Consider the following 17,462-nt stretch of genomic DNA (forward strand, 5'->3'; position numbering starts at 1 on the left):
CCCACCATACTGCACCCTATTATATACACAGCACCCACCATACTGCTACCCAACACAGTGAACACACTACACCCCATTATATATAGCACCCACCATACTGCCCCCATTATACACAGCACCCACCATACTGCCCCCATTATACACAGCACCCACCATACTGCCCCCATTATACACAGCACCCACCATACTGCCCCCATTATACACAGCACCCACCATACTGCCCCCATTATACACAGCACCCACCATACTGCCCCCATTATACACAGCACCCACCATACTGCCCCCATTATATACAGCACTCATTATATACTACCCCCCCCCCCCCCCCCCATTAGAGAACCCACCATACTGCCCCCCAAACAAGGACCATATTGCACAATAATGTCTACAGAACCCACCTTACTGCCTCATTTCTACATCACCCCCATTAAACCCAGCACTCCCCCTCCCCCATACACACATCGCTGTGTACACAGACACAACTCCGGCTGGTAACTTTCTTTCCCGGAACTTGTGTGCTGAGTGTACTGAGCACCGCGGACCCCGCCCCCCGCTCCATCCCCGACATCACTTCCGGGTCCTTCGGCTGCCTAGTACGCTCCGGACGGTGCAGGTTGGGATCGGGATTCGGGACCGTTGAGATCCGAGTGTTGTAAGTGTGTGACCGTTCTATATACACATTATATACATGTCTGTGTTCTGTATACGGGGAGAGGACGGGTCATATACATGTCTGTGTTCTGTATACGGAGAGAGGACGGGTCATATACATGTCTGTGTTCTGTATACAGAGAGGACGGGTCATATACATGTCTGTTCTGTATACAGGGAGAGGACGTGTCATATACATGTCTGTGTTCTGTATACGGGGAGAGGACGGGTCATATACATGTCTGTGTTCTGTATACAGAGAGGACGGGTCATATACATGTCTGTGTTCTGTATACGGAGAGAGGACGGGTCATATACATGTCTGTGTTCTGTATACAGAGAGGACGGGTCATATACATGTCTGTGTTCTGTATACGGAGAGGACGGGTCATATACATGTCTGTGTTCTGTATACAGGGAGAGGACGGGTCATATACATGTCTGTGTTCTGTATATGGGGAGAGGACGGGTCATATACATGTCTGTGTTCTGTATACAGGGAGAGGACGGGTCATATACATGTCTGTGTTCTGTATACGGGGAGAGGACGGGTCATATACATGTCTGTGTTCTGTATAGAGAGAGGACGGGTCATATACATGTCTGTGTTCTGTATACAGAGAGGACGGGTCATATACATGTCTGTGTTCTGTATACGGAGAGGACGGGTCATATACATGTCTGTGTTCTGTATACAGGGAGGACGGGTCATATACATGTCTGTGTTCTGTATACGGAGAGGACGGGTCATATACATGTCTGTGTTCTGTATACAGGGAGGACGGGTCATATACATGTCTGTGTTCTGTATACAGGGAGAGGACGGGTCATATACATGTCTGTGTTCTGTATACAGAGAGGACGGGTCATATACATGTCTGTGTTCTGTATACGGAGAGGACGGGTCATATACATGTCTGTGTTCTGTATACGGAGAGAGGACGGGTCATATACATGTCTGTGTTCTGTATACGGAGAGGACGGGTCATATACATGTCTGTGTTCTGTATACGGAGAGGACGGGTCATATACATGTCTGTGTTCTGTATACGGAGAGGACGGGTCATATACATGTCTGTGTTCTGTATACGGAGAGAGGACGGGTCATATACATGTCTGTGTTCTGTATACGGAGAGGACGGGTCATATACATGTCTGTGTTCTGTATACGGAGAGGACGGGTCATATACATGTCTGTGTTCTGTATACGGAGAGAGGACGGGTCATATACATGTCTGTGTTCTGTATACGGAGAGAGGACGGGTCATATACATGTCTGTGTTCTGTATACAGAGAGGACGGGTCATATACATGTCTGTGTTCTGTATACGGAGAGGACGGGTCATATACATGTCTGTGTTCTGTATACGGAGAGGACGGGTCATATACATGTCTGTGTTCTGTATGCGGAGAGGACGGGTCATATACATGTCTGTGTTCTGTATACAGAGAGGACGGGTCATATACATGTCTGTGTTCTGTATACAGAGAGGACGGGTCATATACATGTCTGTGTTCTGTATACGGAGAGAGGACGGGTCATATACATGTCTGTGTTCTGTATACGGAGAGGACGGGTCATATACATGTCTGTGTTCTGTATACGGAGAGAGGACGGGTCATATACATGTCTGTGTTCTGTATACGGGGAGGACGGGTCATATACATGTCTGTGTTCTGTATATGGGGAGAGGACGGGCCATATACATGTCTGTGTTCTGTATACGGAGAGGACGGGTCATATACATGTCTGTGTTCTGTATACAGGGAGAGGACGGGTCATATACATGTCTGTGTTCTGTATACAGGGAGAGGACGGGTCATATACATGTCTGTGTTCTGTATACGGGGAGAGGACGGGTCATATACATGTCTGTGTTCTGTATAGAGAGAGGACGGGTCATATACATGTCTGTGTTCTGTATACAGAGAGGACGGGTCATATACATGTCTGTGTTCTGTATACGGGGAGAGGACGGGTCATATACATGTCTGTGTTCTGTATACAGAGAGGACGGGTCATATACATGTCTGTGTTCTGTATACAGAGAGGACGGGTCATATACATGTCTGTGTTCTGTATACGGAGAGGACGGGTCATATACATGTCTGTGTTCTGTATACAGAGAGGACGGGTCATATACATGTCTGTGTTCTGTATACAGGGAGGACGGGTCATATACATGTCTGTGTTCTGTATACAGGGAGGACGGGTCATATACATGTCTGTGTTCTGTATACGGAGAGGACGGGTCATATACATGTCTGTGTTCTGTATACAGGGAGGACGGGTCATATACATGTCTGTGTTCTGTATACAGGGAGAGGACGGGTCATATACATGTCTGTGTTCTGTATACGGAGAGAGGACGGGTCATATACATGTCTGTGTTCTGTATACAGAGAGGACGGGTCATATACATGTCTGTGTTCTGTATACAGAGAGGACGGGTCATATACATGTCTGTGTTCTGTATACGGAGAGGACGGGTCATATACATGTCTGTGTTCTGTATACAGGGAGGACGGGTCATATACATGTCTGTGTTCTGTATACGGAGAGGACGGGTCATATACATGTATGTGTTCTGTATACAGAGAGGACGGGTCATATACATGTCTGTGTTCTGTATACAGAGAGGAAGGGTCATATACATGTCTGTGTTCTGTATAGAGAGAGGACGGGTCATATACATGTCTGTGTTCTGTATACAGAGAGAGGACGGGTCATATACATGTCTGTGTTCTGTATACGGAGAGGACGGGTCATATACATGTCTGTGTTCTGTATACAGGGAGAGGACGGGTCATATACATGTCTGTGTTCTGTATACGGGGAGAGGACGGGTCATATACATGTCTGTGTTCTGTATACAGAGAGAGGAAGGGTCATATACATGTCTGTGTTCTGTATAGAGAGAGGACGGGTCATATACATGTCTGTGTTCTGTATACGGGGAGAGGACGGGTCATATACATGTCTGTGTTCTGTATACAGAGAGAGGAAGGGTCATATACATGTCTGTGTTCTGTATACAGAGAGGACGGGTCATATACATGTCTGTGTTCTGTATACAGAGAGAGGACGGGTCATATACATGTCTGTGTTCTGTATACAGAGAGGACGGGTCATATACATGTCTGTGTTCTGTATACAGAGAGGACGGGTCATATACATGTCTGTGTTCTGTATACGGAGAGGACGGGTCATATACATGTATGTGTTCTGTATACAGAGAGGACGGGTCATATACATGTCTGTGTTCTGTATACAGAGAGGAAGGGTCATATACATGTCTGTGTTCTGTATAGAGAGAGGACGGGTCATATACATGTCTGTGTTCTGTATACGGAGAGAGGATGGGTCATATACATGTCTGTGTTCTGTATACGGAGAGGACGGGTCATATACATGTCTGTGTTCTGTATACAGAGAGGACGGGTCATATACATGTCTGTGTTCTGTATACAGAGAGAGGACGGGTCATATACATGTCTGTGTTCTGTATACAGAGAGGACGGGTCATATACATGTCTGTGTTCTGTATACAGAGAGGACGGGTCATATACATGTCTGTGTTCTGTATACGGAGAGGACGGGTCATATACATGTCTGTGTTCTGTATACGGAGAGAGGACGGGTCATATACATGTCTGTGTTCTGTATACGGAGAGGACGGGTCATATACATGTCTGTGTTCTGTATACGGAGAGGACGGGTCATATACATGTCTGTGTTCTGTATGCAGGGTGTACATGTCCTCCATATGTCTGATACCACAGCAGACTTTCCCAGCCTCGGGTGCAGATTTATCTAATAAATAGTTTCTCATGTTTGCGTTCTGCTCACAGCCTGACTCCGGGGATTGAGTCGGTCTTCTTGATGGAACACCAGAATCAGCCAATGGCTGCAGTTCTGATCTGTGTAATCCCATGTAGGGCTGCAACTAACGATTATTTTCATAATCGATTAGTTGGCCGATTATTGTTTCGATTAATCGGAATAGCCTTAAATAAAAAGAAAATATGCATTTAAAAAAAAATTTGGGCCAATTTGTTGGGCAGATTACAAAACACAAATTGCCGCAAAAACACATTTCATGCTTTTCTGCAGCTTCTCCATTGAAGTATATTGAACCGTTTTGTGTTAAAGCGGTTGTAAACCGCATAAACTTTTTTTTTTTCCCCCAAACCTGCAATGCAAAAGGCATAATAGGCTAGTATGCATCGCATACTAGCCTATTATGAAATACTTACCTCGGAACGAGGTGTGTACCACTTACCTGGTCCACGCCGAGCAGGATGTCATCTTGCTCCGGCGTGTCTTCCGGGTATCGCCGCTCCAGCGCTGTGATTGGCTGGAGCGGCGATGACGTCACTCCCGCGCGTGCGCGCGGGAGATTTAAAATCGGCAGGGTCCGGCGATGCCGGTCCTTCAGCCGTGGAGTCCCCCCTGCGCATGCGCCGCCCGCATGCGCAGGGGGTAATATCTCCTAAACCGTGCAGGTTTAGGAGATATTATCCTTACCTACAGGTAAGCCATGTTGTAGGCTTACCTGTAGGTAAAAGTCCAAATAGTGGGTTTACAACCACTTTAAGAAGTCCTTGCCCTTTCCAAATACACAGCAGCTGAAAAAAAAAATCATGGATGTGAACGTGTCCCATAAGAAAAGATGTAAATGAACTGTAGTGTGTTTCTGCGAAAAGCAGAGGTGTGACCCCGGCCTGAGATGTTGAGTAACATAATGGGGTTAAAAAAACAAAAATAAGTACAAAAAGAGCAAATAATCGCTACTGTAAAGGGTTAATTTTTTTACTGTGGGACAGTGAAAGTAATATTTACTGTAGCGATTTGCTTTTTTGTACTATAAAGGGCTAATTTTAGTTTTTTTAACCCCATTATGTTACTGGCCAATTAATCGATTATGAAAATTGTAATCAATTAATTTCATAATCGATTAGTTGTTTCGGCCCTAGTCCCATGTATCCGCCTTGTCACAGTCCCGATAAAAATCGCAGATTGCCGCCATTACTATTAAAAAAAATAATAATAATGAAAATGCCATAAATCTATCCCCTATTTTGTAGCTATAACTCTAGTGCAAACCAAGCAATATATGCTTTTTGTAATATAGCAGATTGACGTCCAGCAGGATAACAGCCGCCACGCGCCCGTGGGGGCGCGCATCGCGGCCATTGGTTGTGCGGCGTGTCAATCACGGGAGGCTCTTTACCACGTGTCCAATCATGATGTAAACAGGAAGAGCCGTTGATCGGCTATTCTCACTGACTGGCAACATGGGCACTGACTGGCAACAAGATAAAACAAGTGATGCCCAGCAATGCCACCATCAGTGACACCTCTCAGTGCCCAGTGGGCGAGACTCGGGTGGGCGGGATTCAGCTGTCCAACACCAGCCAATGGGATGAGATCATTGACTGGATAGCTGCTGGAGCCCGCCCACCCTGGATCCCGCCTACCTCCAACATCACGATGAATCTGAGCCTCTCTCTCTCTCTGCAGCACCATGTGACACAGCTACATGGGGTTCCTCCTCCCTTCTCCACACTGTCTGCAGAGCAGCGTCATATGTGTGAAACACTAAGGAGAGAGAGAGAAGGGAGCTGTCATTAGCACGGTCTGATGTCGGGGTGGGCGGGACTCAGCTGTCCAACACCAGCCAATGGGATGAGATCATTGGCTGGATAGCTGATGGGTCCCGCCCACCTCCAACATCACGATGAATCTGAGTCTCTCTCTCTCTCTCTCTGCATTATGGGCTGTGAAACCTGCCATCTGCTAATGCCAACCAACTAGTGCCACCTACCAATGACAACCAGTGCCATCTATTGCCAATCAGTACCAACCAGTGCCACCTGCTAGTGCCAATTAGTGCCACTTGCCAGTGTCACCTTAATGCCACGTGCCAATCGGTGACATCTGCCAGGGCCATCCAGTGCCACCTGCCAATGCTAACTAGTGCCATCCAGTGCCTCCTGCCAGTGCCACCTGCCAATCAGTGCCATCTTCTAGTGCCAATTAGTTCCATCCAGTGCAACCTGCCAGTGCCAATCAGTGCCACTTGCCAGTGTCACCTGTAAGTGCCACGAGCCAAAAAAAAAAAAAATGGTCATCGGCCAGGGAAAGACCCATATCGGTCGACCTCTAGTGGAGTTCCACCCAGGAATGGAAGTTCCGTGAATCTGGAGGGGGGGGGGGGAGCGGATACCTGTCAAAACCAGATATCCACTTCCACTTCTGGGGAAAGATCGCCACAATCTTGTGCGGCGATCTACACAATGTCCAATGTACTTTTACTTTAAATAGCTTGTTTGGGCCAAGCTAGTCTAAACTATTTGCTACACTAACATGCACCAGTTGCGTACGACTGAGTGGCGCTCAGCTATTCAGAGAATACAAAGCTACCTATTAATGAATACCAAGATTCCTCTGGCTGAGTTGGGGAAGCAGGCCAACGACATCATGATCTCCAACTCAGCCAATCAGAGAAATTGTAATGGCCAGATGACTGGAAGTCAGAGCATCTTCAAAATGGCAGGTCTTGTGGGATGTTCCTGGTCTGCAGTCATCAGGACTTACCAAATATGTTCCAAGGAAGGAAAACTAGTGACAGGGTGGTGGGCGGCCAAGGCTTATTGATTGTGACCACCGAGCACGCGCGTCGGGGGCGCGCGCCCCTATTGGCTAAATGGCAAGATGAAGTCAATCTACGTGATCTCGCCCAGCAGAGCCGACCTGCCGCCGTATAACTGCGTTGGCTGGTCGGGAAGCAGTTAAGTGGAGGTCCGTCAAAAAAAAAAAAAGTAGCAAAAAAATAAATAAAAATAAAATAAATACTTGCCAGATCCTAATCTGCCTCTTCCTCTTCCGCTGTGAGGTTCTGTTATCTCCTCCTCGTCGTTGCCTCCTCTGTAACGAGCGATCGCGGGTGCCCGGCGGTGATCGCGATCGCCGGGCACGCACGTCGAGGTCAGGGGCAAGCGGGGGCGCGCGCCCCTATTGGCTGAACGGCGAGATGACATATAGCTACGTGATCTCGCCCAGCCGTGCCAATCTGCTGCCGTATAACTGTGGCGGCTGGTCGGCAAGTAGTTAAGGACCGCCTAGCGCCGATATACGCCGGCAGAATGGCACGGCTAGGCCTAATCACGCACCTGTCCTCTTTAAGTGCCCAGCCGTGGGTCGATCTACACAATGTCCAATGTACTTTTACTTTAAATAGCTTGTTTGGGCCAAGCTAGTCTAAACTATTTGCTACACTAACATGCACGGTGTCCCGCGATCGGTCACAGGAGCTGAAGAATGGGGAGAGGTGTGTCTAAACACACCTTCCCTGTTCTTCACAGTGGCAGTGATCGTCTGTTCCCTGATATAGGAAAAGACGATCAATGACGTCACACGTCCAGCCCCCTACAGTTAGAAACACACATGAGGTCACACTTAACCACTAGGGGGCGCTGTAGGGGTTAACACCTAAACTGCACTGTCATTTTCACAGTAATCAATGCACTTTTTTGCTGTGAAAATGACAATGGTCCCAAAAAAGTGTCAAAATTGTCCAATGTGTCCGCCATATTGTCGCAGTCACGAAAAAAATCGCTGATCGCCGCTATTAGTAGTAAAAAAAAAAATATTATTAATAAAAATGCCAAAAAACTATCCCCTATTTTGTAAACGCTATAAATTTTGCGCAAACCAATCGTTAAACGATTATTGCGATTCTTTTTTTTTTTTTAACCAAAAATAGATAGAAGAATACGTATCGGCCTAAACTGAGGGAAACATTTTTTTTTTTTATATATATATATCTTTTTGGGGATATTTATTATAGCAAAAAGTAAAAAATATTGAATTTTTTTCAAAAATGTCGCTCTATTTTTGTTTATAGCGCAAAAAATAAAAACCGCAGAGGTGATCAAATACCACCAAAAGAAAACTCTATTTGTGGGAAAAAAAGGACACCAATTTTATTTGGGAGCCATGTCGCACGACCGCGCAATTGTCAGTTAAAGCGACGCAGTGGCGAATCGCAAAAAGGGGCCTGGTCCTTTACCTGCATATTGGTCCGGGTCTTAAGTGGTTAATTGTGTCACAAGAGCACTCAGGTCCTCCATTTTTTTTTTTTTAACTCCTTACACTTCCTAAGCAAGCGGGGAACTTTTTGAACTGCGTTTTTTTTCCCCCACAGTTCTTTTCGGGGTGAAACACACCTTTACGATGATGGTGTATTTCCGTAACCACAGTACACACCTCATGTTATGTATATTAGTATGTTGTGGTTCCAGTATTCTGAACGGCACCTCAACTTACTAAGGCAATGGAACTGTTGCATATCCATTTTATGGGCAGTTCTTGTATGTTGACAGCTCACCAAAATCATTTGGCTGCTTTAACCACGTGCCTACAGGGCACTTTCATCCCCTTCCTGCCCAGGCCAATTTTCAGCTTTCAGCACTGTCACACTTTGACAATTGTGCGGTCATGCAACATTGTACCCAAATTACATTTTTTAGCAGTTATTTTCACACAAATAGAGCTTTCTTTTGGTGGTATTTAATCACTTCTGGGTTTTTTATTTTATTGCTAAACAAACGAAAAAAAAGTACTACGAACTATTTTTTTTGAATTTTTCATTATAAACTTTTGCAGAGTAATTTTTCTCCTTCAACGATGGGCACTGATGAGGCAGCACTGGTGGGACTGCACTGATAATGGGTGCCCTGATTATCAGTGCCGATGTCCCTTTAACACAAGGCAGTTATCAGCTCTCTTCATCTCTCCGCACACTGTCAGCGTGAGGAAAGAAATGCAGATGACCGACTTGTGTTTGCATCCTTGGCTGACAGCTGATCATGTGATATAGGGCTGCTGTGATTGGCCCTTTATCCCAATTTGTGATCAGCTGCATTCGAAGCACTTGGCAATCACAGAGCGAGCCGTTGTATCCGTCCTTTGGCTATTAAGCTGGCAGAAATGGTCAGAGAAATATAGGAATCCAAATTGACACAGCTGTCCCCTGATGGCTCTAAGCCTTTGGCTGGGTTCACACTACTACACTACTTTCATCCTACTTTGCTCTGTGTTCAATGTTTCCCTATGAGAGCGTCTTGTAGCGTCCTACACAAGTCGGTCCGACTTTGAAAATGCTCCCTGTACTACTTTTGGTCCTACATTGATCCTACTTCAGGCCCATTGAATATCATTGAAGTCGGACCAAAGTAGTATCCTGTTCATGAAAGTAGGATGGATGTAGGACCAATGTAGGATAAATGTAGGACCAATGTAGCAGAGCAAAGTAGGATGAAAGTAGTGTAGTAGTGTGAACCCAGCCTAAGGCTTCATTTCCACTGGCGTTTTTACAGCCACTGTTGTTAGCCTTTTTTACAGCTTAAAAACGCCTGTCCATGTTTATTTTGTAAAAAAAAAAATACATATTTTTTTTTTGTGAGCTGCAGCTTTAAAAATGCGCATTTTTGAGCGGTTTTTAACGTCTGGCGTTTTTACAGCTCTACTCTGGAGCTTCAGAACGCCCTGGTCCTGCGTTTTTTTTACAGCTCAAAAACGCCTATGTGGGCATGATGCCATAGAATAACATGGACAGGCGTTTTTAAGCTGTAAAAAACGCTCAAAAAAGTGGCTGTAAAAACGTCAGTGGAAATGAAGCCTTATGCCGCGTACACACGACCGTTCTTCATGTAGAGAAAAATGCAATTTTTTTTAATTGGTCGTGAAAAACAGTCATGTGTAGGCTCCAGAGCATTTTTCTCGACGAGAAAAATGGGCGTTAAAAATTTAGAACCTGCTCTATGTTTTTCTCATCGTGAAAAATGGTCGTGTGTACGCTTTAACGACGGGAAAAAACGCGCATGCTCAGAAGCAAGTTATGAGACGGGAGCGCTCGTTCTGGTAAAACTAGCGTTGGTAATGGAGATAGCACATTCATCACGCTGTAACAGACTGAAAAACACGAAGATTGAAAAGCGAGAATCGTCTCTCACCAAACTTTTACTAACACGCGGTAACATAAAATCAGCAAAAGCAGCCCAAAGGGTTGCGCCATTCGAACGGAACTTCCCCTTTTATAGTGCCGTCGTACGTCACCGCGCTTTGCTCAAGCATTTTTTTTTTATAAGATCGTGTGTATGCAAGGCAGGCTTGAGAGGAATCACGTCGAGAAAAACGTCTTTTCTTTTCCATGACATGAATACCGGTCGTGTGTACGCGCAATAAGAACTGAGCAATCGCATAACCACTGATCGCTCAGTTCTCGATCTTCCCAGAACAGTAACTGTCAGTCACTGTCTCTCTTTGCTCTGCCCCTCCAGTGCTCACTGGGCTGGGAGGGTGCAGGAGTGGCTGGGGAGGGCTTTGTCATAAGAGGTGGAGCCAGCTGCTGAAGAGGCACCTGGGTGAATCGCAACAATGTGGTCGGGATCCGTCCAGAGCCTGAAGGCTCTTTGTGATGGGATTCTGGCTCACAGGAGTGACCCGGAAGAGAAGTATGGTCAAAATATGCTTTGGCCATACTTCCTCTTGAACATGTTAAGGACCGGCTCCTGTACATATATGTCAGCAGAATGTCACCGACAGGCAAATCAACGTATATTTGAATTTGCCGCTGTGACTGTGCCTGCGGGACTCACGCACTCTATGTCCGCCGGTGTCCCGTGATTGGTTTACAGAGCTGAAGAGTGGGGAGATGAAGGTGTAAACACAGCATCTCCCCATTCTGCCAATGACATGTCGCTGATGTCTGCTCCCTCTCATCGGGAGCAGCGATCAGTAACATGTCACTCATAGCCACGCCCCCTAACAGAATCACTCCCTAGGACACACTTAACCCCTTCCCCGCCCCTAGTGGTTAACCCCTTCACTGCCAGTCACATTTACACAGTAACCAGTGCATTTTTATAGCACTGATCACTGTATTTTTGTGAATGGTCCCAAAATAGCGCCAAAAGTGTCCGATGTGTCAGCCATAATGACACAGTCATGATAAAAATCGCTGATCACCGCCATTACTAGTAAAAAAAAAAATGAATAAAAATGCCATAACACGATCCCCTATTTTGTAGACGCTATAACTTTTGCGCAAACCAATCAATAAACGCTTATTGCTTTTTCTTTTTTTCCTTTTGGTGGGGATATTTATTATAGCAAAAAGTAAAAAATATTTTTTTTTCCAAATTGTCATTCTATTTTTGTTTATAGCTAAAAAAAAAAAAAAAAAAAAACGCAGAGGTGATCAAATGCCACAAAAATTTTATTTGTGAACCAAGTCGCCACGACCGCACAGTTGTCAGTTAAAGTGACAGTGCTGGATCGCAAAAAGTGACCGGTCTTTGGCCAGCCAAATGGTCCGGGGCTGAAGTGGTTAACACGCAATGCAATGTGCGTTAGCGCAACATACAGGAGCGGAGGAGTGTGAATGGAAAAGCGTAAGGTACAGCCAGCCAAAGCCTTGAGGCTTGCATATAGGAAGTGTAGCCTACTTCTTGCTGTTTCTCTGTATAAAAAGAAAGATCTTTGTGCCGGTATGTTATTCTGGTATGGCCAGTCCTGACCCTGGAAGATCCTAACCCTGGAAGAAGACGAGGGGAAGGTGTCGGTGCTGGAGAGGGAGGTTGCAGATGTCTCATCTCTGATGAGCGTATAGCTTCACTATGGGAAAGCCCTAGAGAGGCCTGTATCCTGGGGCAGAGTTGTCGTCTTAAAGCGGGAGTTCAACCATTTATTTATTTCCCCTTAGCTTCATGCTCGTTTTGTCTAGGGGAATCGGCTATTTGTATTAAAATATGATCCGTACTTACCCGTTTTCGAGATGCATCTTCTTCCGTTGCTTCCGGGTATGGGTCTTCGGGAGCGGGCGTTCCTTCTTGATTGACAGTCTTCCGAGAGGCTTCCGACGGTCGCATCCATCGCGTCACTCGTAGCCGAAAGAAGCCGAACGTCGGTGCGGCTCTATACTGCGCCTGCGCACCGACGTTCGGCTTCTTTCGGAAAATCGTGACGCGATGGATGCGACCGTCGGAAGCCTCTCGGAAGACTGTCAATCAAGAAGGAACGCCCATTCCCGAAGCCCATACCCGGAAGCGACGGAGAGGATGCATCTCGTAAACGGGTAAGTACGGATCATATTTTAATACAAATAGCCGATTCCCCTAGACAAAACGAGCATGAAGCTAAGGGGAAAATGTGTAAGGTATGGGTGAACCTCCGCTTTAAGTAAATCTCTGGAATTTGCCTATGGCGTAAGCAGCACGATGTCAATATTTCCACATGTTCAGGACTTTCCCCTAATTTAAACCATGTCCTTGTGTTGGCTTTGTTTTCAATATACTAACTGTACACAAAGAACGTTGATGAAGGTATTCCAGTGGAGCAGGTTGGACAGCGACATTCATACGTTTCTTTTCTGGGTCATATCGGCGTGTCACTTTTTCGCCACACTTCAGCTGACACAGCACGGCTTGTGTACAATGGAATGTTGACAAGCAGTTGAGATACGAAGAAAGTCTTGTTCAGTGTTTTTCTCTGGCAGCGGGATGGACCAATTCATAGACACTGATTATCTACACAACTCGGTTCTGCTTTCCTTTTTGATCACATTTTACTTTTTACTTACAGTGCCTTGAAAAAGTATTCATACCCCTTGAAATGTTCCACATTTTGTCATGTTGCAACCAAAAACGTAAATGTATTTTATTTGGATTTCATGTGGTAGACCAACAGTGGAAGGAAAATGATAAATGGTTTACAACATTTTTCATCTAATTAAAGTGGAGGTTCACCCTAAAACAATTATCTAACATTACATCCAGCATACGAACGACTAAGGATGAGCTCTGGCGTGTTCGCATAGAACACGTGCAGAGCCCGCCAGGAAGTGTGCACGGCGCTGCACTAATCACAGCCAGGGAGACATTTCACGATCTCTGCAGCCGAGCATCGGGACACTGGGGTTTATTTACTAAAGGCAAATCCACTTTGCACTACAAGTGCACTTGGAAGTGCAGTTGCTGTAGATCTGAGTGGGATACTCAAGGAAAATAAAAAATATAATTTTTGTTTGTACATGATTGGATGATAAAATCAGCAGAGCTTCCCCTGATTTCAGATCTTCCCCTCAGATCTAAAGCGACTGCACTTCCAAGTGCACTTGTAGTGCAAAGTGGATTTGCCTTTAGTAAATCAACCCCAATGTCTCCCTGGCTGTGATTAGCACAGCGCCGTGCACAGTTCCTGGCGGGCTCTGCACGTGTTCTATGCGAACACGCCAGAGCTAATCCTTACTAACGACATCTACAGTATGCTGGTATTTTTTATTATTTTTTGCGCCGTACATACCGTTATATGGTTATTTTCCCCCCGGCTTCCGGGTTCTGATTCCCGCGGGACTGGGCGTTCCTATTGAGAGGTTAGATGATTGACGTCTGGTGAAAAACTTCCCATGACGCATAAGGCGCGTCACCAGTTTTCCGTAAATAGCCAGCCTGCGAGTCGGCGCTATACGCCGTGTAGAGCTGACTGCGCAGGCGCCATATAGAGCCGACTCGCAGGTCGGCTATTTACGGAAAACTGGTGCCGCTCCTTATGCGCCATGGGAAGTTTTTCACCAGACGTCAATCATCTAACCTCTCAATAGGAACGCCCAGTCCCGCGGGAATCAGAACCCGGAAGCCGGGGGGAAAATAACAATATAAAGGTATGTACGGCGGAAAAAAAAAAAATACCAGCATACTGTACATGTTGTTAGTATGCTGGATGTAATGTTTTATAATTGTTTTAGGGTGAACCTCCACTTTAAATATGTGAAAAGTGTGGCATGCATTTGTATTCAGCCCCCTTTTACTCTGATACCCCTAACTTAAATCTAGTGGAACCAATTGGATTCAGAAGTCAACTAATTAGTAGGTTGTTGGCATTGATGTCTTCTGGGGCAGCGCTGTATATTCTCCATTATGTATTTTTAACCACTTGCTTACTGGGCACATAAACCCCCTTCGTGCCCAGGCGAAATTTCAGTTTCCGGCACTGCGTCGCTTTAACTGACAATTGCGCGGTCGTGCGACGTGGCTCCCAAACAAAATTGGCGTCCTTTTTCCCCCACAAATAGAGCTTTCTTTTGGTGGTATTTGATCACCTCTGCGGTTTTTGTTTTTTGCGCTATAAACAAAAAAAGAGCGACAATTTAAAAAAATATATATATATTTTTTACTTTTTGCTATAATCAATATACCAATTTTTTTTTTTAAAGGCCGATACGTATTTTTCGACGTATTTTTGTAAAAAAAAATCGCAATAAGAGACTGGTTTGCGCAAAAGTTATAGTGCCTACAAAATGGGGGATAGATTAATGTTTTTTTTTTTATTTATTTATTTTTTTTTTTTTTACTTGTAATGGTGGCGATTTGCGATTTTTTTTTTTTTGTCAGGGCTGCGATATTGCGGTGGACGTATCGGACACTTACATGTGACTGGCAGTGAAGGGGTTAACACTAGGGGGTGAGGAAGGGGTTAAATGTATTCCCTCATTGTGTTCTTACTGTGTGGGGGGAGGGGACTGAATGGGAGAGGTGACCGATGCTGTGTCCCTATGTAAAGGGACACAGATCGGTCTCCTCTCTCCCTCACAGCACATGGAGCTCTGTGTTTACACACAGAGCTCCACGTCCTGCTGTGTTACCGACGATCGCGAGTGTCAGGCGGACATCGCGGCCGCCAGGCACTTGCATCGGCTCCCGAGCGATGCGCCGGGCACGTTGTTTCCCCGCTGCGCGCCCCCAGCGGCGCGCACAGGGAACAACAACAGCAGGACGTCCAGGGACGTCCACCCGGCACTTGAGAACCGCGCTGTGGACGTCTTTCCACCATAGAGCGGATCTCAAGTGGTTAAACATCATGTGATATGACTTCTCTATGATTTGAGGAACATGTATATCTGGCGAGCCTTTTACTGTGTTCCTGAGGTGGTGGATTCACTGTGATTCACTGTGTGTGGAAGCGTCCATCTTCACCCCTCTTCCTTGTAGGTGCCGCAGACTATTGGTCTCTGACTGGCTGGAGTCACATGATGTCACTCTGGGAGCCGACGGTCATGACACGGGCCCTATAGAAACCGCACGATCATGCCCTTTCTTTAGTGCACATGCGCCAATGACATTGACACAAGCATATATGGTTAATATCTCTGAAACCGTACAGGTTTAGGAGATATTTCCAGTACCTACAGGTAGACTTGCCTGTAGGTAAAAGTGGTGTAACAGGGTTTACAACCACTTTAACTGTTTTAACAGAGACAAAATTTCAGGTTTTGGGGAACTCCTGGTAATTTCTTTATCTACAGCTCACAATACATTATCATAAACAGTGGGGTTGATTTTCTACAGGCAAATAGTCTATGCACCGCAAGTGCAGTTGCCCTAGACCAGGGGTCTCCATACTTTTCAAGCAAAGGGCCAGTTTATTGTCTTTCAGGCTTCAGGGGGGGCCGTATTCTGACCAGTGGGGGTAGAAAATGTCCCAAGGGCCGAGCATCAGTGAGAATAACCACGGCCCCAGTGCTGGTGGGCAGTAGGAGGAGGAATAGTGCTCCATCATTGCAATTAGTAGAAGAAATAGTTCCCCATTGTTGGTGTCATTATGAGAAATAGTGCCTCATATCGTTGGGAGCAATACTGCCCCAAGGGCCGGATGAAGGCTAGCAAAGGGCCACATCCGGCCCTCGGGCTGCAGCTTGGAGACCACTGCCCTAGACATTAGGGGAATATGCAATGAAAAAAAAATACTGCATTTTTGCTTCCACATGATTGGATGATAAGAATCGGCGCGTCCCCCTAATTTCAGAGCTTCCCCTCAGATCTAGAGCAACTGCACTTGTAGTACACAGTATTCCTAAATTAGTAATAAAATAAAAAAGAAAGGTGATGCAAAGGCTTCTTTATACCACAAATAATTTTCATCAATAATCATGAAATTCAACAAATAGTAATAAAAAAAAATTCATGGTCAGAAGATAATTGCAGACAATTTAAAATGGTAGTATTCCCTTCTATAGAATTTGGTGAAGAAATAGTATCTTACATTGACGGTCAGTGAAAATTTACACCCTTATGTTGACGGTCAGTAACATTCCCACTTGCAGTGGCAGTCATTGACATAATATGGAAAATTGGAAAAACTGCACTAGAAGTAATTGGAAAAGAATAGCTGCAAAACCAAGTCGCAGTTATTCAGTTGAGAGCTGCGATTATCATGTAAACAAAAAATACAAGAAAGAGCATGGAAAGAAAATTAAATCGCGCTGACCCCCTAACTTTGTGATATAAATAATGAATTGGAAAATTAAATCACCCCCAAAAAAATTATATATACCCAAAGCCAGGTTAGTGATAAACAATAAAAACTTGTGTCAATTGACATGAAATGAACAATTCCCTTCATTCAAAAGGTGATGAACGTGAAATAGAAATTAATATATTGGTATTGACCATAAAATATATAATTCAAAGAAATTCCTAAAAATTGTGTATAGTCCATAAATGATTAATAATAATGAACACCAGTGCTTGGTGCAAAAAAAGTCCATAAGTTGATAAACTATCGTGTCCAAAAACGTGATGAATCCTCCACCAATCAGCAGAAACTGCTTCTTACCAGCTTGCTATGATCCCCTATAACGGAGGATCACTATGTGCATGTAATCAAGAGTCTCACTCAAGAAAACAGCCAAAACAAATCCGATCTTTAGGCAGTAGCTCTCGTCCAATAACGAACAGGAATCATCAGT

The 17,462-nt window shown here is 45.1% G+C and overlaps 1 protein-coding gene across 2 annotated transcripts in view; it reads left to right on the forward strand.

The window, feature by feature from the left end:
• Nucleotides 1-17,462, forward strand: part of BACH1 (BTB domain and CNC homolog 1) — a 67,686-nt gene that overhangs the window by 13,738 nt on the left and 36,486 nt on the right. The window contains exon 1 of one of the 2 annotated variants that reach the window (XM_040338850.1): nucleotides 534-652. The exons of the other annotated variant lie outside the window; for it this stretch is intronic. The gene's annotated coding sequence lies outside the window, so the exon portion shown is untranslated. Of the gene's footprint in view, nucleotides 1-533; nucleotides 653-17,462 lie in introns of those variants that run through there. 2 annotated transcript variants of the gene reach the window in all.

Source organism: Rana temporaria, chromosome 2, assembly GCF_905171775.1.
Source record: "Rana temporaria chromosome 2, aRanTem1.1, whole genome shotgun sequence".
NCBI classification, from domain to species: domain Eukaryota; kingdom Metazoa; phylum Chordata; class Amphibia; order Anura; family Ranidae; genus Rana; species Rana temporaria.